At 34.3% G+C, this 5924-nt stretch overlaps 1 long non-coding RNA gene across 12 annotated transcripts; it reads left to right on the plus strand.

Annotated features, from left to right (window-relative positions):
* The first annotated feature begins 1031 nt into the window (after window positions 1-1031).
* Window positions 1032-4774, plus strand: LOC110939484. 12 transcript variants are annotated; one of them, XR_004871141.1, is made up of 12 exons: window positions 1033-1163; window positions 1318-1396; window positions 1742-1806; window positions 1882-1943; window positions 2174-2232; window positions 2320-2414; window positions 2522-2623; window positions 3245-3309; window positions 3487-3581; window positions 4006-4065; window positions 4321-4429; window positions 4573-4774. It is a non-coding gene; the product is annotated as an uncharacterized LOC110939484 (long non-coding RNA). The 12 variants fall into 12 exon arrangements; XR_004871143.1 differs by having other exon boundaries at window positions 2320-2410; XR_004871136.1 differs by having other exon boundaries at window positions 2174-2229.
* The last annotated feature ends 1150 nt before the right edge of the window (window positions 4775-5924 follow it).

Below are 5924 nucleotides of genomic sequence, written 5' to 3' on the forward strand. Positions count from 1 at the left end.
GCAATCATCAAACAGTTTAAGTCTACCCTTCCGCCATTGTTTCACCCGCACATCTCGTGCATACAAGATGTGAGGCCGGACGGTCATTGTGGGTTTCAGTCTATGGCTGTGGGCTTAGGTATGGGAGAACGTTTATGGGGGCACATTCGAAGAGACCTTGTCCAAGAAATGGATCAGAACGAATCGACCTGGTTCCTAATATTTAAAGCATGAGAAGAAGGATATTTTAACACGCATCGTGAGGGCCTAATTTGGGATTCAGTTTCTGGTTGTCCCCAGAGTCACTGGATGGACTTCCCCCTCGCAGGGCTACTTATTGCACAAAGGTACGGTGTCGGGGTACACCTGTTAAGCATCGATGCGAGTGCCACTTTCTTCCCGATATTAAGTCCTCCAGCTGATCGACAACCACTATTCATAACGCTTGCACATGTTAACGATAACCACTTCATACATGTTAAACTGGAAGGGGATTATCCAATGCCACCAATAAACGGACCATGGTTGACGCACCGAAGACCTCATGCGGGACAATGGGAAGATATGTACATGCCACGTCTAGAATGGTATGCATCGATAATGAATCCGCCACCAAACTCAAACCCGAGTCTTAATTAATTCAATAGTGATACCGAAGAATGTTTTGTATCAATAATTATTCTTATTGTAATTAATAAGATTTTTTGTATTAATTTCTATAATTTTTTTATAATTACAATTGCATAAAGCAATTTAATAACAAATATATATATATATATATATATATATATATATATATATATATATATATATGTATATATATATATATATACTACTTTATAAAGCATATAGGAAGGATAGAAATGGTCATTTGCCACTTTACAAGTCCTTGAAGCCCATTGTACAAACCTGTTAAGCACAAAGTGTTGAAAACTTGTTTTCAACACCTGATGATACCCACGCGGATCTTACCGGATCAACTTGACCCGTTTTTAGTTTGATGGATCCAATATATTCTTTCTATCACTCTCTAAACCACAATTGTTTCATCCGCCGCTCCACCTTTCTCTACAAACCCTAGATCCTCCACCGCACCTCCACCTTTCATCCATGGAACCGGTCGTCGCCATCATCGTCTTCTCCCCTTTCATCCATGGAACCGGTACCGTTTTTTACCCTATCTTGTACGTTTTTTTTAAATCTTTGTCAGATCTGTGATAATACTATTAGATCTGTGTTGGTTTTGTGATTTTTTTAATGTTCTGTGAATGGATCAACATAGAGAGTATACATTTTTGTATTGATTAGGGTTTTTGTTTTCTGGAAATTTGAATATAGTTGAAGACGAAGACCGATGAACAGGTGAAAGAGATAACACTGCGGCTTGGTTCAAGAACCTTCAAATTCAGCCTTAGTGGTACCGTTTTTTACCCTATCTATAGTTTTGTTTGTTAAATTTTATATCATTTAAGTTTTTTATAAACATCTTTGTCAGATCTGTTATAATACTTTCAGATCTGTGCTGGTTTTGTGTTTTTTTTTTAATGTTTAGTGAATGGATCTAGGGAGAGAGTATATATTTTTGTATTGATTACGGTTTTTGTTTTCTAGAAATGGAATACAGTTGAAGATGATCTAGGGTTTGAATATAATTCATTATTGTTTTAACGTCCACCCATGTTCCCCCTTATATGAATATAATTCAGGCCCAGACTGAGCATGAATTTATTTTTAACCTTATCTTTATGTTTATATTTCTCAGGTTTGTTTAATTGATGTGGGTGGGTGTTACAGTAAGCTTATAGGCATGCCCCCTTATCTTCATAGGTAAATTTTGAGTTTATTCAGTTGTTATGCTTACTGGACCAATTCATCTGATATTTGATTTTTATAAATTTATAGTTTGTTGTTGGGTTGGGTGACAAAGTTTCACCAACTGATATCGAAGAAGGCATGCGTGTTAGGTAGGTTGCAGTGTTCATTATTCGTTTTTAACTTCAACGATTTTTCAAAGTAATCAATATTCATTTTGAGAGATTAATGCAGAGAGATATTAAGGTTTGAAGCATTTATATCAAATCTTTTTAAACCTTATTAAGAATGTTAAGTTTTCATTAGTTGTACCAATAAATGTTTTTGTAAGGTTTATTGTTCATTGACCTGTATTGTTAACTTACTGGTTTGATATTGGCAGTGCATATCTGATGTTGTTATTATGTATTGACCCCAAGCCGATCCCAGTCAGTTTTGGTAGTAATGCCTTGCGCCTTACGCTTTTTAAAACCAAGTGTTTGACTATCAATTATCAAAAAACTAATAATATTTCATTCTAAATGCCAGGATTGTAGTTTATCAGCAGCTTCTTCTGTTGTATCTTCTCTACTTGAGTCTGTCAGAAGCTAAATGGGAATGGGGATAGTTGAAACAAAAAGTAGGTAAGCAAACCAGATTATGTTTGTAAATTAAATAAGTATAGTTATAAAATATAAGTTTATTTGAACAAAAACAACCATTAACATGCTCAAACTTCACATAATTGCAGGGTATATCCCAAACGGGTAAAAAATATGAAACTACGAGGCAGAGCGGCTGGGATCATAGTCACCTGGATCGAGGTACACTCCAGTACACAGAACGAAAACAGGTACGTGGTTTGTCCATTTTTAATATTCGGTACGAGGTGGAAATTTTGTGAAAGTTAGCCGTGCTCTTAGACATTGCTCTAATACAGGTGTACATGTGAAAATGGTCAATGTGGGTCTTAGTTATCGCTACCTGGTCATTAAATGACGATATAAAAGTCAGCCATAACATTTTTTTAAACTGCAAATTTCATTTTTTACTTCTTGTGGGGGTCTTAAGTTTAACCATTTTACCTATGAATGGGTCACTGTGGGTCGTCTTTTTATCTCAAACCATTTAAATAGGTTAAACACAATTAATTTAAATGGAGAATGAGTTTTCAAATCCTTTCAAAGTCTATTATTTACGCGTACAAATTTCCCAAAGGGATTTTTTCAAGATATTGATTATTATCATGTTAGTTTTTTTTTTCATTATTCTTGTTACGGGAGGTGGATGTTTTGACCCATTACTTATGGCGAGTCGATTTTGTTTGCTTTTCATACTTAAACGAGCTGACAGTCCCCCACAATTTTTTTAATGCATCCATTCTCCTAAATTGTATAACTTAATCACATTTAGGGCATGATCTAAAATTTGGCTTTTGTGTTCTATTTTATTTGATTAAAGTGTTTTTTTACAGCAGCATCTTATTACCAATGGGAGTACAGCTGTGAAATGGCGAAACAAATTAAGTCTCACTTCAAGGTATATGTTCTTTATTTGTAAATAGGCAAATGCGTTTGTTTAATATTACACAGATCTTGTGGATATATGTATGTACAGATGTTAATGTTTTCCATTTATAAATAAATTTATGTACATTAGAAGTAGATTCGTATTAAACTGTGATCGCTCGATGAACACCTGGATTCTTCGGTGCAGACCTGGAAAACTTGGTTAGTGTTGGCGCTCTCAAGGAGGCAATGGACAGTCAACAATAAAACTCTTGGCTTCAAGTCTCAGATTGTGTGGATTGTGTACAGGATCCTTACCCTTTCGTGAGATCCATTTAAGAAATTAGTTCATATTTGAATTTATTATATGTTAACCTTTTTTACCTTTCTAAATGGAACAGATTGTGTATGTTCTTTTTTTTTTTTGGTGTCACAAATGTCATTTGATGTATTAATTTCTTGCAAAAAACATGTATATATTTTTCAGATTGATGTTATTACATGTTAGATCATTAGCATACAACATGGATTTATCATGAATGTAGAAATGGCATAATGTGTGGGTTGGTTAACAGGTCAAAATGGTGCCAAATAAAAATTTAGCCGCACAAAATTGTCATTTTTCTTTATTCTTCATTTTGAACATACTATCATCTTTATTTCTCATTGGGTTAACTAAATTAGGGTTGTTGATTCCTTTATTCACACAAATTGAGTTTACTTGCAGTAAGGACTCTCAAGATATCGATTCTATGTCATCATGGCGTGGCTGGCGTCTCTCTCAGCGGTATTAAAGTTCTTACTTACCTTATATCTGGTGCCAAATCGTCGCCCCTTTCCAAAATTTTTAATAATTTACCTTAAGCTACTTTGCACATTAATTTTTTCATAATTTTATTATAATGTCATGCTTGCTGATTTCATGTAAAGTTTGTAGTTAGCTTCCATTGTTTTACCCCATGAACTTTAGGGGTTTAATTGACGAATCTGAACCAGCATGATGATTATGTTTTTGAATTATTGGCTTCTTCTATTTTCATAGCTTGTGGAGATGGATGGCAAGGTGTTGCTGGCAAGCCTCTTTATATAGCGCTTACGCAACGCAAAGAATTTAGAAGGGCACGTTCACATTTAATAGTGATCTTACACAGGTGATTATTATTTGTTTAGATCTCTATTAAACAAGTTTTTCTGTGGTTAATTTCCAGCTTATGTGTAATTTGTCTTTGTAGCTAAATGTCAACGCTTTAGAATCGAATTTCTCATTCTCATCGGAGATTAATTCTTGTTGCAGGTGCACAAATGGTACGCTTTACAATTTGAAAATTTGATGAAGGCCTCGATTATGGATTAGGTGAACAGATTGAAGCTAATCTAATTCTCTATTTGCTTACTATCCAGATCATTTATATGAATATTTGAGAGAAAAAATGTTTTAATTTAATAGATAGACAGTGATTTGTTTTTATGAATCCAACTATCTGCAGGTTGTTTTATTTTGGTTTATGCAATAAGAGGGTCGCCAAACGGAAAGTTTAGACAGCTAAACCAGTTGTTTGTTGGCACTATTAATAAAAGATGAAAACAAACTTTAATAATAAATGTAAATCAATATAGATATGTTTGAAGGTTAAATTTATAGCACATAGAGTGGGGCTGCCTTGACCATCAGATGAAATTTATGTGTATGAAAGTTTAATTCAAACCTATCGCATCAGATGAAGATGGAAAGATGTTTGGTCAGATGAAAGCTACTTAGGGCGCACCATTGTATGAAAGTTTAAATCAAACCTATTGCATTAGATGAAGATGAAGAGATGTCTGGTTAGACTAAAGCTCCTTAGATGTGCACCATTTGTAATAATGGGCGCTTTTTAACAAAAAAGGTTGGCGGGCTTAACAAGAATAACAGAACAACTTTTAGTTATGATAACTAATCCATAACCGACTAACTATAACCTTTAAAGCTGATCAACCGAAACTGGCATAAGTGATTAGTATGGTTATTATTTTTTGTTTATCCTAACTAATCCGCTATAACCTCTAAAGTTGATTGACCAAAAATGATATAACTGATTGGTACGGTTATCATTTTCCATTTAAACAAAAATCTCCGTTATGGTTTTGAGCTACTTTTAACTTGCATCCCTTTTATTGTCAAATTCCTTCATCAATCTAAAATTTAGGTATATTAATAAGATTAAACTAACATATTATAAAACGTTTTTTACACAAGCAAAAATATCCTATGTTATTGGAAAAGAAGGTTCCTCTCACACATGTATTTAGCCTTATCCGACAAGCTTCTGGTAACCCAACACGGCCTTCGAATCTTCGATGGAGACGGTTTAAGACAACAACCACTGTTCCGATGACGACAATCATGCACACCCTTAGAATTACTAACACGTGTTGTGTTTTACGTTGCATCGCGAATTTGGTTTTGGTTATAGCTCAAACCGAACCGTCCCGTACATAGCCCTAAACTCACCAACCTAAGTGATATGTTTCCCGCCGCATCGCTGTAACACCCCGAAAATATAAATATTTATATAAGAAATTTAAGGATTTCATAAATTTCATAAAACAAGAAATAACCATGTAGAAATTTTAACGTAGTTAAAATTTACAAGTCTTGAAAATAAC

Source organism: Helianthus annuus, chromosome 11 (assembly GCF_002127325.2).
Source record: "Helianthus annuus cultivar XRQ/B chromosome 11, HanXRQr2.0-SUNRISE, whole genome shotgun sequence".
NCBI lineage: Eukaryota > Viridiplantae > Streptophyta > Magnoliopsida > Asterales > Asteraceae > Helianthus > Helianthus annuus.